Source organism: Podarcis liolepis (assembly GCF_965112155.1).
Source record: "Podarcis liolepis genome assembly, chromosome: 16".
In the NCBI taxonomy this organism is placed as follows: domain Eukaryota; kingdom Metazoa; phylum Chordata; class Lepidosauria; order Squamata; family Lacertidae; genus Podarcis; species Podarcis liolepis.
In genome coordinates, this window is record NC_139567.1 from 39827758 (window position 1) to 39849315 (window position 21558).

At 44.9% G+C, this 21558-nt stretch overlaps 1 protein-coding gene and 1 long non-coding RNA gene across 16 annotated transcripts in view; both read left to right on the plus strand.

Annotated features, from left to right (window-relative positions):
* BCAS3 (BCAS3 microtubule associated cell migration factor) overlaps window positions 1-21558 on the plus strand; it is a 467771-nt gene that overhangs the window by 300230 nt on the left and 145983 nt on the right. The gene's annotated exons all lie outside the window — the stretch shown is intronic.
* On the plus strand, window positions 5582-11132 carry LOC310695560. The gene is made up of 2 exons (XR_014520164.1): window positions 5582-8749; window positions 8977-11132. It is a non-coding gene; the product is annotated as an uncharacterized lncRNA (long non-coding RNA).

The following is a 21558-nucleotide window of genomic DNA, read 5'->3' on the forward strand; positions in this document are numbered from 1 at the left end:
TCTGTGAGGGTGCAAACCACAGTTCCCAGAATTCTTTGGGGGAAGTCATGTGCTTTCAATGTGCAGATCTACCTGCAACTGCCCATCAACCCTGACTATTGGTCATGTTGGCTTGGGCTAATGGGAATTAGATTTTGTGGGAGGAAGAGAAGATGTGTTTCAGTTCACGTTCTACTGCAAACACGACTCAACTTGAAGCACACCTAACCTCTGACCTTCAGACTCCTTTCAATTTTGTGTACACACCTCCAATTCTCCCCTCAAATGTCTGAATTAAGGGATAGTGGACAATATTACGTTGGACAAAATTGCATAGAAAATAGTGCATATAAGGAGAAATGTGTCCTAAAATGCTGGTGAATTTTCAGAAGGACTTAATATATATATATATTTGCAAACCAGTGTGGAAATGTGGAGAACTGAATTTAAGGCTGGAACAATGAGAAATTGATGTTGAGAGATTTGTCACATGGTCTGTCACCCTTCGCTGCCAGCCATCCTAATCATCTCACCATCCCAATATGCTTTGCCCAGCCCCGTAGCTCATTCAGCCATTGCACCCACTCTCCATTTCAGAAAGTGCCATTAAAAATATATTGTGCATATTAGAGGATATGCGTATTAGGGGAGAATGTGCATAAAATGCATAGATTAGTAAAAGCAGCAAACAAAAAATTAAGGGAGGATTCCTTACAAAAACGTGTATACTGCACAGTATTGCATACATATTCTATATATTTTTCTGTGTTAGGAGTAACTAATTTAACTGTACATTTGTGCAGGGGGGAGCTTTTGCTTTAGATCTCGGGAGATTGCTATGGTACTGCTCTATAAGAGGGGTGGGAAACCTCAGGCTTGGGAGGGTCTCAAATATGACCCTCCAGCTCTCCCTTTCTGGCCCTCAGGATACACCTCCTCTCCTCAGGCCACACCACTCACCAACTATATTTCACACCCTCCTAGAGGGTTTTGGCCTACCTGGAATGTGTCTTCATATGCTGATCCTGGATGGAAGATAGAGGTGTGTGTGTGTGTGTGTGTGTGTGTGTGTGTGTTCAGAAAGGTAAAGTTTACATTCATTGCTCCACCTACTTTTGCCACTGGCTCCACCCACCCCTGGCATGTGGCTCCCAAAGGATTGCCCAGATGCGGATGCAGATCTCTACACAATTTGGTGCATGCAAATTTCAGTTCTAGAAAGGAGGCAGAATCCATTCACGTCCTTCTCTTGTGCTTTGGCGTTATTGTAACTGGAACAACACAGCTACAAAAATTGGAATGGTATAAGATGCTGTAAATGAGTATGATGATTGCCACATATCGAGAACAAGAAAGATGCAAACCACCCATGCTTTTTTAAAAAGAGGAGCCCACTCATTAAGGACTCCCGCCCGTTTCCCTGCTGCACTGTTGCATTACCCGCTTAAAGACTGGAATTAATTCAGAAAGGCTGTGTGCTGAATTTTTATTTTTATTTTATTTTATTAAGCTGAATTTTATAAGGTGGCTTATGACTGTGTAGCACCACTTCAAGTTACAAATGCACATGCGCTTGTGGTAAACCTCACTCAGTTTATTGGTTGGCTTTGATGAAACTCAGCAGCGCAGCAGCATTGCAATGTGTTCGCACCAACATGCACCCAGCTAAACGTATGAGTATTTGTAGAGCCATCAGCATAGGCTGAGATAACACACACAATCTAAGACGGGGTGGAGAATCTTAAGGCCTCTCTGTCTGGCCCTCGAGACTCTTCCCAGGCCACACCCACTCCCCTTAGGCCACACCCATCACTGGCCCTGCTGCACCCCCTCCTTGAATGTTTTTGCTTGGCTGGAATTTGTCCTGGAACTATGATAATGCCTCTTGCTTGCCTTGTAAGGAAGATCGAGAGAGAGGCATGCATTGAAACTAGCCTCCCGTAGAAAGGTAAAAATTGCATTAGTGACTATGCCCCCTTTCACTTGTGGCCTCACCCACCACTGGCAGGTTGTGTTCCCCCCCCCAAAAAAAAAAGTTGCCCAGAAGGGAACGTGGGCCTCAGGTTGAAAAAGGTTCCCTACCCATTATCCAAGAAATCAGGAGAGACAAGGAGTGGCGAGAGAGCTGTTTGAGAAAGCCAGAATGACGAGCTGGATTTTTGTCAGGGGTTTAAATGCACTGGTGGCAAGAGCAAATGGGTAAAGGTAAAGGAACCCCTGACTGTTAAGTCCACCCGCGAATGACTCTGGGGTTGCGGCGCTCATCTCGCTTTACTGGCCGAGGGAGCCGGCGTTTGTCCGCAGACAGCTTCTGGGTCATGTGGCCAGCATGACTAAGCCTCTTCTGGTGAACCAGAGCAGCGCACGGAAATGCAAATGGGTACCAGGAACTAAAGAATTCCCCAGGAATAGAGCAGTGGAAGGAGGCCCTCATTTGGAAATTGAGAGTTTTGAAATGAAGCATGAAGTTCGGACGGGTGAGAAGGAAATCTAAAAACTCATCTCCTCCTGATCCAATTTTTTATAACTAAAGAAGATTAACATTATGAGGCATCCTCCCCTCTTTGTCTGCTCAAAATGGTGACCTTTATCCCCCAAAACAGGGGTCTGTTTCAGTCCCTGCTCCCTGCACTTGCTTCAGTTTTGATGTGCTCTGGCAGCTGAGCAAGGCTAATAAACCGAGAGAGGGCCAGCTGGCTGAAAGGGACAAATTCAAATCATCTGACCTGCACAAGTAACATGATGCCCATATTCCTTCATTTAGCATAATTAATACATTATATTTCCACTGAGTTTGATAAACTAACACACGGACCTCTTCCCCTCTCCACCACCAGCACCATTTCTCCTTTCCCCTTCTCCCTGGTGGCCTCTCAAGTAATGAATCCTGGAGATCTAGTGTTTAAATGCTTTTAAGACCTAACAGGAAATATTGTGTCTTAATAAAGCTAAGATCCAAAGTCCCAGTTGGGCCACTGCGAGTGAGGCAAAGGGTTGTCTCCGAGGTGGCATGGCACATTTTGGGACCGCTGCCCAGTCAGACCCTTCAAATTCTCATGAATATGTTATGTCTACAATCAATGGAGATGTGTTAAGCATTATATAGCTGGGTTTCCCTTGACAGAGTCTTTTGTTGTGTAAAGAGACAGCATTGTCTTGGAGGGCTCTGGGACTTGAACCGGGAGCCTTGGGGTCAGGAATCTGGCCCAGAGAGCTACCTAGATTATCTGTGGTCAGGCTACAGAACCTCCTTTTGGCACAGGAGGGAAGAGAAGGTTCCACATCAGCCCCTATAATTGGCATGAGGGCTGCCAGGTCTCCTCAGGCTCTGAGGTGCGAGGGGACTCAGAGGTGACACCTTGCAGGTTTGGGGTGGAGCCTGATGGGGCAGAGGATGGCACTTGGCAAGGACCTACAAATGCGCTTGCCGACTCACCAATGGCAAACGGATCCTTTAATCTGGCAAGGGCAGCATCAGGGAGATACCCTGCTTTTGTCAGGAGAAGTGGAGAGGACCTTGCTGATGCCACGTTGAGCCTCAGTACTTTTCCAGTGTCTTTCAGCTGCAGCTCAACTAGGATGGCCCCAGCCCACCCACCTTTTTGCTTTAAGGATGGACGTCATCCTTGAAATTTGGGTCCAGAGCCTCCCAAATTTGCCTAGATTAGAAGCAGTCCCCAAGCTTTATCAAGCTACCCTTTAATACGGGGCAGGGAAACGTAGGCCCTCCAAATGCTGCTGGACTACATCTCCCATCAACCCCAACCAGCATGGCTCATGGGAGTTATAGTCCAACAATATCTGGAGGGCCACAGGTTCCATACTCTTTCTATAATAGGAGGTGCCTGGAGGGCATTTCATTGTGCCAGTTGATGTGGACCTTCATGGCTGGGATTTGAGATGCCGTGCTCCGAATCAGCACCAGGATTAGATCAAAGTATGTGCCTTGAATTGCAACCAGAACCACATTGGAAGCTGGTGAAGATCTTTTAACATGTTTGAGCAAAGATTGAAGTAACTGCCATCATTTGAACCAATTGAACAGGGATGGAGGGTCTTTTTGTCCCATGAGCCTGAGGTTCACCACCCCTGCAGTTGAAGTTGTTAAATAGTTTTCAAGGGCAGCCCCATGCACAATACATTGCAGTAATCAAGTCACTTAAGGCAGAAGACCGACTTGCAAGCTATTTCCTATGACTTAGAAGGCTTATCTCTTGCACACATCTAGAGAAGTATTGGTGGGGGTGGTGAAGGGAAACCAATGCTAGTAATACCTTGGTACATATTAATCTTTCCATTATGCTCTCGGTTCTTCTGTGTGAGCCCCTGCATTCCACTGTCTCTTCGTTCAGTAATTTAATTAGGATGGCGACTTGGAGATCTTGCAGCCGATTAGAGGCCGTGACTTGCTTGAGAGATCAAGAAAGCAAATTGATAAATGTCAGAGCAAAGGTGGGCTGTGTGGGAAGAGAGAAGGGGAGGCAGCCCTATGCCTTTGGCTCTGAATGAGTGATCAAGGTCAGCTCTGGTTTGTTAACATATTCTGGGACCCCAGTTCATTATAAATAGCACCCTGGTGGTTTGCCTTTGCCCCTGAAGATCACAGTTGAGATTTACCAGTGAGCCTTCTTTGTAGCTGGCTGGAGATGGGAGAGAGGAAGCACTCCTTAAAAACCTAGAAATCAAACTCTTCTGTACTGAATATCTTAAAAAGGCATTTGTGTTTTCCCAGGGCTGGACTGGCCCAATATATTTTGCCACCTGAGGCAGAGGACGAGATGGCACCCGCTCCATTCCAGACTGGTAGCTGAATCTTAGTTGAGCACTAGTGATTGGATGCTGTGCATTTAGGGGCATCAGTCTAGGCTAAGAGGGTGAAGGGGAAGTGAAGAGGGACACACAGCTTCAACATCTCACTGTCATTGCCCACCCCCTCTGCCTCACTCAGACTAATGGTAGGACTGCCCCGTATATATATCGAATCGTCAGGATCTCTTGTCCTAGCTGCACACCTCTGCCTACTTTGGGCATATTGTATTCTGATTGGATATGAAGTGGAGAAATCTTCCATGGGACAGTTCTTCAGAATCTTCTGTGCTGCTCTTGCCCAGCTCCTGTTCATATCAATGGGGCTCACTCAGGAGAACCTCCCAGTAAGATTATCTCCAATGGGTCAAATCAAATAATCATGTGTACCAAGAGTGAATTCGAGAGCCAGTGTGGTGTAGTGGTTAGGAGCGATAGACACGTAGTCTGGGGAACCAGGTTCGCATCTCTGCTCCTCCACATGCAGCTGTTGGGTGACCTTGGGCCAGTCACACTTCTTTGAAGTCTCTCAGCCCCACTCACCTCACAGAGTGTTTGTTGTGGGGGAGGAAGGGAAAGGAGAATGTTAGCTGCTTTGAGACTCCTTCGGGTAGTGATAAGGTGGGATATCAAATCCAAACTCCTCCTCCTCCTCCTCCTCCTCCTCTTCTTCCTCCTCCGCTTCTTCTTCTTCTTCTTCTTCTTCTTCTTCTTCTTCTTCTTCTTCTTCTTCTTCTTCCTCTTCTTCTTCTTCTTCTTCTTCTTCTTCTTCTTCTTCTTCTTCTTCTTCTCTTAAGTGATGGTCCTCATTAGGTTAGCCACAGCATCATTGCAAAAGCGAACCATGATGTGCCTAAAATGTTCATGTGCTAATATATGTGTATAAGCCCAAATTTTAGAAAGAATTGCTTTAATTCCGCTAGTGGCGAAGACCATGAGCAGCTAACCTGTGTGCCTACTCGGTCTCCAGTCAAGGTGCTAAGTGTTGATGAGGGAACATCAACCCTTTTGACTGCTCTTTCTTTTTCTGCTTCTTATCTTTAAAATGGACTTGGACCTGTCTGTCCTTCGACTAAAGCAGAGGAGGCTAACCTGTGGCTCTCAGTAGGTTTTGTTACTTCCAACTCCCATCAGCCCCAGACAGCATGACCTACGAAGTCTGGAGTCATAGAGTCCAGCAGCATCTGGAGGCCTGCAGGTGTAGTCATCCCTGAAATAGAGGACAGTCCTTTGTAAAGTAGGACATGAGACCACCTTAGAATCCAGCCCAAAAGGGCACCATCCACAATCAAGAGGGAAGTGGCAGCAGGCTTAGGGAAATCTCAGGCCTTGAAAAAGTACAAAAAAAAAACCCTTTAGGAAAAAAAGAGGTCCCTTATAGGGATAGAGGAGTAATTTGGTACCATCAGGAGTTTAATGTGAATCTACCTTATTTGCAATTTCCAAAGTCATGGGTGAAGCAAATCATAGCTCTCCTTCAGATTTTGTGTTGTGGTTCTCCAACCAAATAATATGTATGATGATGTGAATGTTTGGGGGAAAGCATGCCTAAAATTGCATATATTTCTGAAAGTAGCTTATTAAAAGAGCATTCTATTAAGGCAAAAAAATTCTTGCAAAAAAATGTATCTTAGACAGAATTATGTATATTAGGAGAAATTTGCGCTGAAGTGCTGGCTAATTTCCATGAAGACTTCTTTAAATAATAAAAAAGCAAACTCATACAGAAATGAGAACAATTGAATTCAAAACCAGAACAATGAGAAACTGAAAGAAGCCAAAATGGAGAGATTTGTCACATGGTCCATGTCACATGACTCCAGCCCTCTCAGCCTTAATCAACCCACCCTCCCAATATGCTTCACCCTTTGCCCAGTAGCTCATTATCTCATTTGCAGCCATTGCAGCCCCCTCCCCACGTCAGAAAGTCCCATTCAAACCTCTTTCCTGCTGTAGTTTTTTTTCATAGGCCCCAGTTCCTTGACATGAAGTTAAGCTGGTGTCAAGCCCCTTCTCCTATCAGGAAGTGTCTTCCAGAAAGACTTTCTTAAGTCCTTTCCCCCCACCGCCCTTGAAGTGAAGCTGCGAATCGCTTTGAGGTGAATGTGCGTGTTTTTTGTTTTGTTGTTTTTTTTCAAAAATCTAGAACAAAAGAGTTTTTCCTTACAACAGCTGTGCAGTTTTATTAAAAATTTAGAGAAATCTTATGTGTCTAATCCTTTGAGCGGATGTGTAATTACTTGGCGAGGGCGCTTACACATGGATAACCTAGCTGTACTGTGAGACAAGATTCTTATGTTTAATTTAAAGGACCGGAGCTTCTGCTGTGGTGGAGATTATCAACACCAAGCCCTAAGAAAAGAATGCACAGCCCAAACCGACTGCTCTGCGTTTTCATTTGTTGCACAGATGTTCGGGGCCATCTGACGAGCAGATAGCGGAGTTGCCGAGAACGGCAAACGGGCAGGAGATGTGCAAGAGAGATGTGAACATCAGCTTTGTATTCAGTGGGTTTTTTCATTTGCTTCTGGGGTTGGGGTTTGTGTCTCTCCTGACTTCTGGATATGACTTGTCTCCTTTCTGCTCCAGATTAGCATGGCTACTCTCTCTGTTAAGCTGCATCCCTTACTCAAGGGTGTGAGAATAAGACGATCCGTGGCTACTAGGCACAATGTCTGTGTTCTGCCTCCACTGTCAGAGGCCATATGTCTTTGAATTCCAGTTGCTGGGAATCACAGGTAGGGTGAGTGCTATTGCTCTCACGTCTCATGTTCAGGCTTCCCATCGGGACAGCTGGTTGGCCACTTTGAGACCAGGATGCCAGACTGGGTGGGCCTTTGGCCTGATCCAGCTGCAGGGGTCTTCAGGTGTTCCTAAGTGTTGGTGCTTCTAGAATACAGGGCATGGGAAACATATTACGTGTTCATGGAGACTGAATGTGTACCTTCCTTCCATAGAAAGGCCAGGCATCGCTGTTTTCCCAAATGCATGGGGCGAGATCCTTCAGATTTGCTTTGGCATCTAAGCCTTAGATGTAGTGAAATTGCTCACCAGTGAAGGTTTCAGTGGAAACACACAGAGAGATTGGATGAGTACCAAGCAAGCCTCGTGTGATGGAATCAATGGAATCATTGGCAGTGGCACCAGCCTTTTACCATGTCGCCTCCATGGAGAATATTTTGACATGCAGATGAATGAGACCCTTGTGTAGATGGGTCGTCATCCATCTCCTGGCACTCAAGTTCACTGGACACCACAGACGGGGCAATTCTTAGCTCTGCCTCCAGGCCCCTTGATGTTGCTTTCTGGAACTTCTTTAACTGACAGGAGGTGCGATGCTGCGATCCCCTTCAATCAGGGCTGGGCAACTTTTTTGTTTTGTTGTGGACCACATTTCCTTGGGAGTAAGCTGCTGGGAGTGGAGCAGGCAGAGCTAGAAGTGTGTGGGGCCACCCCTTTTCTTTCTCTCTGCTGCCCCTTCTCTCTCTTTCTCTTCCCCCTAACCAGCTAGATGCCAAGAGTTAGTTCACTATTTTAGTCTTGCAGGTGGCCTTTTAAATTAGTTAAGCACCCCATGAAAATAGGCCAGGGGTGCAGATTCCCCCTACCTGAACCCACCTTAGATAGAAAGAGATATCTGAAAACGATATTCAACCAGGATCATTGGAGGAGAGTGGGAATAAATCTTCCTGGCATAGATGGGAATCTCCCCAGGAAGCTCCTACAGAAGGTGAAGGGCAGGTGCCTTGACAGTAGCGAGAACCTTCTCTCATCTTTCATAGTGTGACTTCTTCTCTTGGAGTACAATCCTAGGTCTTGCAGTGGCCTCATCACACTGGCTCTTGTGAGATATGTTACCTACTCCTTATGTCTCACTGCCTGCTGATAATTGCTGTCTAGGCTGGAAGGTATGGAGAAGCAGGAAGTTGTATCCATAGCCCAGTGACAAAAGGTACTCCTATATGTACCAGGTACAGTGGTACCTCGGGTTACATACGCTTCAGGTTACAGACTCCGCTAACCCAGAAATAGTACATCAGGTTAAGAACTTGGCTTCAGGATGAGAACAGAAATCGTGCTCCAGCGGCGCGGTGGCAGCGGGAGGCCCCATTACCTAAAGTGGTACCTCAGGTTAAGAACAGTTTCAGGTTAAGAACGGACCTCCAGAATGAATTAAGTTCTTAACCCGAGGTACCACTGTATATGTACCAGGCTTGGCCAGTAGTCAAGAGTCTTGATACTGCCTGCTAATCCCGGAGGCCGATATTGCGCAATGTTATTCCCTTCTGTGCCTGAAGAGGGCTCTGATCCCAAATGATCCCAAGTAATGCAGATGACGTTGGACTCCCATCAGCCCCATGCAGCACAACTGATGATCAGGGATGGTGGTCCAGCACTATTTATTTATTTAATTTATGCTTACATTCCTTTTCCCCCCTTTTTCCTTTTCCTTTTCCTTTTTCCTTTTCCTTTTTCAGGCAAGTGCCCACTGGAAGCAGCTTAAAAACATAAAACAGTGAGAGATAAAGAAAGCAATAATACAAAATGTTAAGCTTAAAAAGACAGCATCTCTCCAAAACCTGGAGCGTACTGGGGTGGGGAAGGCTCCATAAGCCATTGGCCCAGAGGGTCCCAGATCAGGAACCTGGAATTACTTTCACGTGGTTCAGATCCCACAGGTACAACATTAAATGGTGCGCTTTGATCAGATTGCTACCAGCAATTGGGCCTAAACAACCCGTGGTGCAGTTCCTTTAATAGGACCATAATTATGATCTGCATCTGATCACTGGAATGCTGATCTATTTATTTTGTGTTTGGGAGAAATGTGCAAACAAGCCATAAACTTGGTGAATTAAATAAGCACTGGGCGTGAAGAAGCAAATGTTATTGGGGGAGGGGGGAGGGAGACGGAGAAAAATCAAGACCACACTATGTAGCTGGACAGATGTGTTGAGCAGCTTAGCTCTTTGTTGAGTCCAACGCTTGCAAATGAAAATGTCTCAGTTGTAAGAAATTAAAGACAAAACATGCTGTTAGATTATAGGGAAAGGGAGGAGGAATGAGGCGTATCAGGCTGGTATTTAAGCCATGCCATTAATTGTTTTGAGGGTTGTTTTAATGTATGTATATCTATCTATTAAAAGAGTCCTTCAGCCCTCAAGCAATTGCTTTGTTTAATTTGCATTTGTGCCATGTGACCTTGCATAATAGCCAGCGAACGTGGAGCATCCGAAAGGCCGGGGCTGTTGCAATTGTAGGTTCTGCCTTGTGCAAATGAAGATGCGTCTAAAACGGCATTTCTCTTTGTTGTGTGTGTGTGTGTGTTTTTCAAAAGGCGCTCTAATGAATTAGCGGAAAATGCACTGCTGTAAACAGCTGTTGTGTGTTCGTCAAGCATCTGCGGAGGGGTCTGTCTGCTTTTCATTTCTTTCCATCATTCCTTCTCTCTCTCTTCTGACACAACCCACAGACTATTTTAAAAAAAAATGGCCCTGCTCCTACTGTAAAATGTAATATTTATTTCCAGATAACGCACTCCAGTTTCTCTAAGTATTTGGGGGGGGGGGAGTGTCAAGCAGATTTAACTGACGTTACAAATACAGAATTCAGAGACAGTTGTTAATGTGATTCTCAGGGGAGCCAGTGCATTGTAGGGCATGGACTTCCCTGACCGAGGGAGACAGTGGTTCAGATCCATTATCCATGGTGTCACCTTCCCTCAGCCTACTGAACAGCACAGGCTTGTTTGGGGAAGAAAACGGGATAAAACCTGGAAGCATGCTTTGCAGGGAAGGGCTGTAGCTTACCAACAGAGTCTGAGGTTTGTTGCTGAGTGATTTGATGGAAGACTTCAAGTGAGGTCAGATTCTACCCATTCCACGAAGTGGTGCTATTTATTTACATGTTTGACAGTGTATCCCATGCCGTGTTAGACTCTTAAAGCTAATTGCAACCCGAGAGCCAGTGGTTGGGGAGCCAGACCAGGAACCCCAAGAGGCCAGGGTTCAAATGGCCCACTCAGCCATGTTGACTTGGCAGTCAGTTACTGTCATTCAGCCTAACCTGCCTCAGGTGGTTGTTGCAAGGGCAAATTGAGCATGGGGGTGGGGGTGGGGAACCATGGATGTTTATTGCTCCCCTGAGTGAAGGTCTCTTTCCAGTAGAAGCCTCACACATATACCAAGTTGGAAAAATGGAAAAATAGTGTGTAGGTTTATCACCGACCCTCTCCCCTCTACCTCGGGATGCCATATTGTCTTACACTGAATGTAACCAAAACACTTTATAAACTTTACAGAGAAAGAGACATTGCACGTTCTTTTGTATTTCATGAAAATCTTTAATAATTTTTTTTTTTAAAAAAATAAGTAAATAGATTTGAACCCCAGCAATGCTTTGGATTGCCACACTTTGTAGATGCTAATATGGGAAGAGTTTTATAGTGTGTGTGTGTATACATATACATATACATATACATATACATATACATATACATATACATATACATATACTGTATGTGTGTCTAGATATGTATTTCCATCTGAAATAAATATGTTTCCATTCACCCACCCATCCTGCGACTGAATGTAAACCCCTTCCTTTCAAGAGTTAATAAACACACCCAAGCTGTGCTGATCTTGTAGCTTTAGCGAGCCTTAATCTGTAAGCTTGATTACCTCCTAACCTTCAGTCGCCTGACGCAGCAGGGGGTGGCAGGAGGTGCGGGAGGGAGAGGGCTCCACAGCAGCTTTTGTGGCGTTGTGCCCAGCTTGGACTTAAAGGGAAATCGTTCGGGAAAAGGAGACGGATGGGGCTTTGTCATCTGCACAGCGGCAATGGCAGAGCAGTAGCTCAACGACAGAGAGTCTCCTTTGCACGCAGAAGGTCCCAGGTTCAGTCTCCAGCATCCCCAGGCAGGGCTGGGAGAGACCCTCTGTCTGAAACCCTGGAGTCAGTCAGTGTTGACAATGCTGAGCTAGATAGACCAATGGCCTGACTCAGTTTAAGGTGGCTTCCTATGTATTTTCAGTGCTCAGGATGAGAAGCAGGGAAAGGGGGCAGTCCCTGGCTGTGAGATTGCAGGGGGGAATTCCATGACACCACTAAACTCTCATGGTTATGCCTCTTTCCATTCCCTACTGCCCATTAGATGGATAGATTTATGGTTCTCGCCATGGCAGTGTGGTCTCTGCTTCCCCATCAGTGTCTAGTCAGGCCTTTCACATAACTTCTGGATGTTTGGACTTCCTCTGCTCCCATTTTTGCCTTCTGGTGAAGGCCACACAGTGCAAGATGCACCCTGGCTTTCCCATGTGATATCCTGTCCACCTAGGGATCCACACTCAAATACATAGGGGTCACCAATGTGGTCCCATGGTACCTTTGAGGTCTTCCCCTGGCACCCAGCAAATCTCAGAGTGCCCTCCCCTCACTGCCTTGGTCATGAGTGTGTCTACCTTTCTTTCCCTTGAAAAATACATAGAGCTAATGGAGGAATTTGAAGAGTGGCGCTCATTCCGACTTCCTCTTTCAGTCCTGTGTGGTTTTCAAGACTCAGATTAATTCTGCCGGATCTGGGGAAAACAAAGTGTGTGTTTCGGTCTGTCTGCCAGAGTCCAGTCCAACAACATCTGGAGGGCCATTGGTTCTCCACCCCGGCATTAAAACGATTTTGTTTTGCCATTGTCACAAGGGTCCGAAACACAGCCCCAGTTGCCTGCCTTCCAGTGTGGACCACCATCCATCCACACTCAAAAGAACAAACCTGGAATGATGCCACGTAGCAAAATAGCCTCATTCCGAGCGGAGATGTATTTGCAGACAGTGGTTGTCCAGGGCAGCAGACTGGGGGTGGCGTTAGCATTGCTGCCCACAGTGGTCACCCTGGGGTGCCAGGCAGGCTGTGTGAAGGGGGCCTCTGCACAGCACAGGGGCAGCTTTGTCAATGGGGCTGGCTCTTGCAGAGAAGAAGAAAGAAGGAGAGGAGGTCCAACACTAGGTGGAGCCAGAGCCAATGGCAAGAAGAACCCATTCATCCTCTTCAGGAGGAAGCTGACAAACAGCGCCACCCTTTTGACTGGTTGGATGTAGAAAGGCAAGCAGGTGTGGGCTGGCTGAAGGGCAGATTGAGGTTGGTGGGACAATGCCCCGTTCACCCACATGGACCAGCCTCCACAGTGCAGCATCAGGAGGCTCTTTCTAATTCCACCCCTCCCAATCTCCCAAATTTCATCTTGCAGCAGTTTTGAGGATGAATTTTTGAGGACTCCACACAATGCATTTCAAGGTTTAGATACCTTTAAGCCTTTCCTAGCAAGACCTGTCTTTTGACATCCTTCATCATGCTTCCTCAATGCCCCATCTTGCCCGACTTACGTTGAGGGGTTCAAAACTGGGCCTCGCGGTGAGCTGGTGTAATGCAGAGACTGTGAGCACAACCCAGAGCATCGTTTCCAAATTTGGATGTGTGGTTTTGTCCATGGTTAATATGCTGGGAGTGATGGGGCTTGGGGTGGGGTGGGGGTGTTGCTTGCTTGCTCTGTGACCACTCTGTGACCTTCCAGAATAAAAGTTGCCGATCGGAAGCAACTGGCTGAGAATTACAGTGGTTGATATATTCTAATTTAAATAGAAACGTCCTCCGTTTAAAATATGGTTCATTCACCGGTCAAACCGTCCTTACTCCCTTTAATTGAATTAAGATGGGCAAATGAGGGATGTATGCAGGACAAGGAGGGAGAAAATGTTCAACAAATCACTGTTATCCTTCCTCAAATGGTGTAAAACGAATCAATTAGAGGCATGTCAGAGCACCTTTTACACACACACGCAACTTTCCGACTGAGAATGTTTAATAAAAGTGGAAATTTAAATTGGAGGATAATAAATTAAATTTTTTTTCAGCTACTCTTAATTCAATTTCCACCACTACCCCTCCAGTTTTTGCTTTGGGAGGAAAATGCTGTCAGGATTTGTGTGGCTGTTAAATCAACGATGGTCCTCTCCTCTTTTATTTTTCATTATTTTATAACTGGTACATTTCTCAAAACATGTCCACATATTTTGCGTCTCATTGAATCCTGGTGGCAGCTACATAAAATGAAGGGAAGGCAATAGAGTGGATTCCAACCACTCAGCCTTAAAAAAAAAAAGATTGTCCTCACCTAGGTGGAGAATCTTGAGACAGCAGGAGTATTCTCTTCTGCATTCGGCTTGGTTGTCGGGATCAAAATCAGAGAGGAGACATTTGTGCCCATATATACATGGAGGCTAAAAAAAAGAGGAGGGAAGAAATTCCCAAGTGCTATAAAATGGCATCTTCCATGAGCCTTTGGGGAAAATTCCTTTCTCAAAGACATAGGGCTATGGTGTGAACTCCTGTGCACTTGAAATAGGATTCCCCCCCCCCCCACTACACGCTGAGCTCACAGCTATGGTGAACCTGTAGGCCTCCAGACGTAGCTGAAGTACAACTCCCATCATCCCTGACCATTTGCCATGCTTGCTGGGGCTGATGGGAGTTGTAGTTCAGCAGTGTCTAGAGGGCCAGAAAAATTTCCCAGTGGAGTTTTCCTTCCTTCCTTCCTTTTTTGTCTGTGAGAGGTGCAACTTATTTTACAGTTCATTTTGATACATACCTAGAACAAGATTTATCTGGTGTTCCCTACCAGAGATGCTACCGCTCCTCTGACATCCTATGCACGCCAAAGGATAATGTGAAAAATAAGAAAAGCAATGTCGGATCAGACTTAAGTACCATTTCCCCCAGCATTCTGCTATCACAGTGATCAAGATTAACCAGATGCCTGCGAGATGCCCACAAGCATGAAATGAGCACAAGTAGCACTTGTGGAACATAGGTGTACGGGTGGCCTGTTGGATAAGCAGGACCTAAAAGCCCTATGTCATGCACATGGCAATCATCCATATTTGACGAGGTGGAGGCCTTAATCATGAGCACCAGGTCCTCATCTGCCCCCTGAGTGGAGCTGGGGGAGAGCACAGCTGGCTATGTTGTAACCGTACAATCCAACTTGGAACTGGGCCTGGGGTTAGAGCCCCTAGGGCACAGCAGATTCTCCTCTGTGGACAAGGAGAAAGCCAGGCTCCTCACCTTTATACTTAACCTGGCCAATGCAGGGACTTCATATTGCCTGTCAGTTGTCAGGGCAGGTTCTTTTTATCCTTATTGATTTATTTCATTCATCAGTTGTTTTCTAACAAGAAAATGTCTCTTTAACAACTTGACAAAACTAATAAAATACAACACATTCAAACAATATTCAAAGAAATTTGTTTTGGCATATAAGCAGCATATAAATTGAAGAAGAAGAAGAAGAAGAAGAAGAAGAAGAAGAAGAAGAAGAAGAAGACACAGAGAGAGAACAAAATACTAATCCCAGCTACATAGTAATACAGGCCAGGGGGCTAGACTCGATTCCTTTGGGGGTTTCTTCCAACTCTACAGTTCCGTGATTCTAAGTCCTCCCCGCCTCACTGAAATATGAGCACTGATGTAGGGGAAACATGAATTAATGGAAGGCCTGAGTAAACTGAAAGGTCTAAACCTGGCACACCTTCCACAAACAGGGGCCACCACTGAAAAGCCCTGTTCTCACGTGGCCACACTCTGCACCTTCCGTGGGAGGGGAGACAGAGAAGCTACTGTATGGAAGCCCCATGGAACTCAGTGAGACTTACATCTTCAGTAAGCATGCATAGGATTACACAACAGACGTGTCAGGAATGACAGTAGCCAGAACTCTTGCAGTTTTTGTTTTTTTATCCCATGTGGACTTTTTTTCCTGTGCAAAGAGGAATAGCAACATTGGAAAATACTTCATTCCAACAGGGACTTTTATTTCCAAGGATTTCTCTTTCAAGAGCATCGTGGTATTTTTAAGTTCAAAATGGGCGCCCTTTCATAGAGGCGTCAGCAGCTCCAGGGAAGAGAGCTTTGGTTTTTCCTTTCTTTCCTTATTTTGGAAATTTGGCCTGGTGACCCTACACTGACATGACTGAAATCGGAAGGGAAAAACACACACGTGGGACCAATTAGCTTGGTAGCCCATAAACACATAAAAGCAGCCTGCCCCAAAATGTGTCAAAATGCACATTTGCAAAATTTGCATAGCAACACAGGATATAACAAACTATGCTTACATTAAAGCTGCATTGGAAATCCATAGGAGATAAAATGAAGGTGGTATTCATCATACAGATATAATGGGAGGAATTCAGTGTTGCCTGTGCTGGATGGAACAATTTCCCTTCCCCTCCCCTGCACGCTGTTCTGGATGTTCCTCCAACCTCCCAGAGCTGATTTGAGGTGGGGGAAAGCCCTGTTGCGTAAGTGGGACTCCCACTAGTGAAACTGTTCAGCTGACCAGCCTAGTTGTGTGGTTTTTTTCAAATGGGAAAGGGCAGTAGCTCAGTGGCAACGTATCTGCCTTACATGAAGAAGGCTGACCAACCAAACCCAAAGAGTGTTCACTAATGGTTCCTTGTCATGCTGGGAAAAAGTGACAAGCGGCAGCCGCAAGGATCTGTTGTTTAACATCTTCATAAACCACTTGGATGAAGGCGTTGAGGGGATGCTCATCACATTTGCAGATGACGCCAAACTGGGAGGGGTAGCCAATGCTGCTGAAGACAGAATCGGGATTCAGGATAACCTTTACAGATTGGATAAAATATGTTTTCACTGCCTTTAATAGGATTCAGGAGGGGGGAGATGGTGCTGTGCAGTTAGAATGCTCCACAGTGCAATGCTAAAGAGGGGGCCCTCTTGGTAGTTCCACCGCCTTCAAAAGTTCAGGAGGGGGTGACGGACCGAGTGATAGTAATAATGATTTACTATCTACCATATTTTTTGCTCTATAAGACTCACTTTTCCCCTCCTAAAAAGTAAGGGGAAATGTGTGTGCGTCTTATGGAGCGAATGCAGGCTGTGCAGCTATCCCAGAAGCCAGAACAGCAAGAGGGATTGCTGCTTTCACTGCACAGCGATCCCTCTTGCTGTTCTGGCTTCTGAGATTCAGAATATTTTTTTTCTTGTTTTCCTCCTCCAAAAACTAAGGGCGTCTTGTGGTCTGGTGCGTTTTATAGAGCGGAAAATGCGGTATATGCCGCCCATCTGACTGGGTTCCCCCAGCCATTCGGGGGGGGGGGCTGGGAGTGGGCATTCTCTGTGGAATTCTCTCCCCAAATAGGATTGCCTGCCACCTTCATTGCATTGTTTCTGTCATATTCTGAAGGCTTTACTCTGGCTTTGGACATTTGAGATATACGGCATATATCTTCAAGACCTCCCCTATTCTTGTGACCGTACCTTGTTTTTTTAAGCATTTTTTAGTAGTTTGGCAGTTCACATTTTAAGGCAAGTCTAACCAATTTGCACTTTCTGAAACCATACAGAAACCCAGCCATCCTTTGAAATCTGCACTTCCTGAATTTTGCAATGCCGTTCTCCATCCAAGTAATGTGTGCAAAAAAATGTGTAGACTAAGGTAAAATGTGCATTAAAAAAATCCATGTATTAATGATAATAACCATAAAATGTATTATATATGGGGAAACTGCTCTGCAAAAATGTGTATATTATGTAATAAATGCATTTAAACATGAGTAGATTAGGATAAATTCACACTAAAATGCTAAATAAATTTTCATGAGGTATTAGAAACACACACCCCCAATGTAGGAATGTGGAGTTCTTGACGAACTGAGAGAATCTGAAATTGTGATATTTGCCCATCCCTGCCAGGTGTTTTAATGGGCTAAGTCTGTAGTGATAATGTATGCATGTTGTGGCTACAGGCAGCATGTTGACATAAATATACATTACACCTTAGAGGTCAAATCTCTCTCTGCACTTCAGCTCAGGAGATGAGGAGGGTGCCGGGGAGGACTGGGCAGCAACTTGCAAAATCCCTTCCTTTAATTGCGTGACAAATCCGATTCCTGGATTGTGACACACAAATGGTGTGGGCTGTTAATTTCTCGGCTCAGGTTCTCGTGGATGAGCCAGATGGCTTGGCAAGAAGGCTTCATCCCAAGCATCGCAAACACATCCAGCCGGGGAGGGGGGGCGGGGAAAAAGAAGATTGAATAGCGATTTCACAGATTTTTTCATTAGTTAATCTGCACTAGAGAGGCTTCAAAGATTCCATCAGTTAAGTCGCTCAGCACTTGTGGAAATTCCCAGCGTGTTGTGCTAAAGCTGGATTCCAATCCAAGCTGCGAAGCTGGTCCTTCAGGCGGGAAATTACTAAAGAGGGAGGAAAAAAAGTCATCTCTCAATCCAGACGTCAGACATTTTTTTCCAGGTGTCATGCTTGTTCCGTTGACCTGTATCGCTTTGGATTCACTGCCCCCAGTGTTCACATGTTGCTGCTAATTCAAATTAGGTCTGATATGAATTTGTGGAAATTAGAGGGGATAAACAGGATCTGGGGGGACACGGGTGGGGCTGTGGGTTAAACCACAGAGCCTAGGACTTGCCAATCAGAAGGTTGGCGGTTCGAATCCCCGTGACGGGGTGAGCTCCCGTTGCTCGGTCCCTGCTCCTGCCAACCTAGCAGTTCAAAAGCACGTCAAGTGCAAGTAGATAAATAAGTACCACTCCGGCGGGAAGGTAAACAGCATTTCCGTGCGCTGCTCTGGCTCGCCAGAAGCGGCTTAGTCATGCTGGCCACATGACCCGGAAGCTGTATGCCGGCTCCCTCGGCCAATAAAGCGAGATGAGCGCCGCAACCCCAGGATCGGCCACTACTGGACCTAATGGTCAGGGGTCCCTTTACCTTTACCTTTAAACAGGATCGGGACCTCAGGAAGCACTCCAGAGTATGCCTCTGGATGGCTCTTGCTGGGAATCACAAGTGGGCAGAGCGACATGGCGCTCGTCTCCTGCATTTGGGCTTCAGGTTGGCCACTGTGAGAACAGGACTATTGCTATTATTATTTCTATTAATAAATTGCTAGAATCCACATTTAGTTAAGTGTGATGAGACCAGCAGCAAGGAGGGCCGTTTGCCATCTTCTTGCCCGCTCCCATTGCTCTTTTCACCTTTTGCCGATTGGCCCACTAAATTGTCGTCGTCGTCCGTGGCCTTTCCTTCACTGGATCAATTATTAATGGGCTTAAAACCCTTTCCCTTTGGATCATCCTTTGCACCACTTCTAAGCTTTAACAGTAAATTTATTTTTAATTAATTCTGTGCATTGAGAATTAGAGGACGATCTCTTGCAGCCCAAGCACAAGTGCCTTGGTGGGTTATGATCAAGAAGCCCCTTAAAGCTTCTGAAAGTTGTGAAGAGCTCCAGTTCATTGTTTCTGTAACTTACCATTAAGGAAATGCTATTGTCCTTCGGTGAGTATCCATATTGGATTAAGTAGGTCTTCTTGATTGGCGGTGTTTCTGCAAGAGGTTTCATATTTTAGGATTGGCTTTTCACAAATTACTTACCTAGGGTGCTATCCAATTAAGTCCGAGTAGGTCCATCGAAATCTATGAGTTGTAGCTGTTGTTATTATTTATTGCACTTATTTGTCACTTTTCTTTTAAATAGCTAATCCAAAGTGACTTACAAAATACTACAGATTAAAGCCAGGATCAAACAGTATAAAAACCTAAAAGCACACTTGTACATGTAAAAAACAGCTCTAACACATTGTACCCACTGAAAGAGGCCACAGATATATAAAACCCTCCAGATTACAGCCAAAGATAAGTGTTTTTGCCTGGTGCCTAAATGCAGATAGTGATGGTGCCAGGCAGACCTCCTTGGTGAAAGCATTCCGTAAGCAGGGAGTCACCACAGAAAAGGCCTGTTCTCATGTTGCCAACTTTCTCAGAGATGGCACTTGGAGAAGGGCCTCCAATGTCAAACACGGGGTGAGGGTTGTGTTGTTAGCCATTCTCAGAGCAGGCCCATTGAAATTAATGGGGAAGATTAATTTAGTATAATCAATTTCAGTACGTCTCCTCTAATTTAGTTTGATGTAACTAAAATGTATATAACTTAAGTCCATTGATTTCTATGGGTCCACTCTGTCTTAGATATCATCCTTTCTTTCTTTTTTGACACTTTTATGTGCCACTCTCTTTTTTGCCACACAAATGCCCCTGGAGGCGGATTCCTGTCAATAAACCAACATATATAACATTATAAATCAAGCTCAGCACAGGATTTGGAAAAATAAAGTGTTTTCACAGCCTTTTGAAAGATTCAGAGGAGAGAGGGTGCGAGAGGGTAGCCACTTGCTTCCCAGAGTGTAGCCCCAGCCCCCCCCCCATATAAATTTACATAACATTTGTATATGTTAATTTGTAGGTATATGTGCTTCTTTAGAAATACTAGGCGGGATTCAACTAAGTTGCTGCATACATGGAAGAAGGTCTACTTGTTAGGGTTTTAATCTTTTTAAAAAAGTAATTGTTTTTGTGTTGTAGCTGTTTTTACTTCTGTGTAAATCGCCTTGAGATGGTGGTTTTGAAGGCGATTCATAAATCAGTCATGATGATGATGATGATGATTGTTAGAAGAAAATGCTATCATTTTTCATTTTCCCTCTCTGTTAATGATAGCCTAGGGCTGAACCAGAGTGGGTTTAAAAATTAAAAAGTGACCTTCAGTCAGCCTCAACAATAAAAATTTGGTTCTGTCAATTAAAATTTAGTCCCACCAATTGACCCAACTAATCTACAAATCAAACCAATTTAAACCTGCAGTCCTCTGTACACTTAATTTAGTAATACAACCCATTGAATTTAGTGAGATTTGCTTCCTGGTCAGCACACTGATACTCTGATTGTCCAGACTTAGTAGCAATAAGTAATGTTGCAGCTAGAAAATACTTAATATTAAGAACAATGACAGCTTACATTTAGGGATGAATCTGTCAATTTCTGTTTGTTTCAGTGTCTTATTTTTCCAATATTAAGTTCAGCTCTCCACATTTCCAATTCAGTTTGCCAGTTTCTTTTTTTTTAAAAAAAAAAGTCCTCATGAAAATCCATCAGAATTTTAGTGTGAATTTCAACTAACGTATGTATTTTTGTATGCAACTTTTTCTAATATATGCCTATTTGCAAAGTGATATTCCCTCATGTAATGCCTTTTTGTATCTTGTTTTCACTAATCCAAGCATCTTCATGCACACTTTAGTATATGTATTTTCTTTTTAATCTGTTACTTAGCTGGAGAGCTGCGTAGCAACATCCAGGGAAGTGCACACTTCAGAAAATGACTTTATTTCAGTTCACGCATCATTTTGGGAAGTGCAAACGCCTTTGCCTGCAAACCGAACTGGGTTCCTCCCCCCTTCCTCGACTGCAAAATATTATTTCGAGATCTCTTTTGTGCTAATGTGAACTGGGACCTATTGCATGAGGGTTGCCATTATTGTTCCGGTAACACAAGGCGATATTTTGAAAGTGTCCAAAACTGAAGGGAACCTGCCCAAGAGGGGACCACAAAGTCTCTTTATTTATGTTTTTAAACTGATCCTTCCATCTCTGGATTTCGTGACATTAGCCCAAAGGGAAACACCGGTCCCTTCGATCACACTGTGCCCCCATTGTCTTAACTTGTCATGGCTGTAACGCGGGTGACTGTTTGCCTAGCGTGCTAACTCTGTCCGGGTCAGTTCCAGTCTGGGGCTGCGAAAAATGAAAAACATGCCCCAGTCGGGATACGAGCTGGGTCAACAGCTGGCAAAGGATATGGCAATCATTTATATAAATATGTTTTCTCGAGCCCACAATT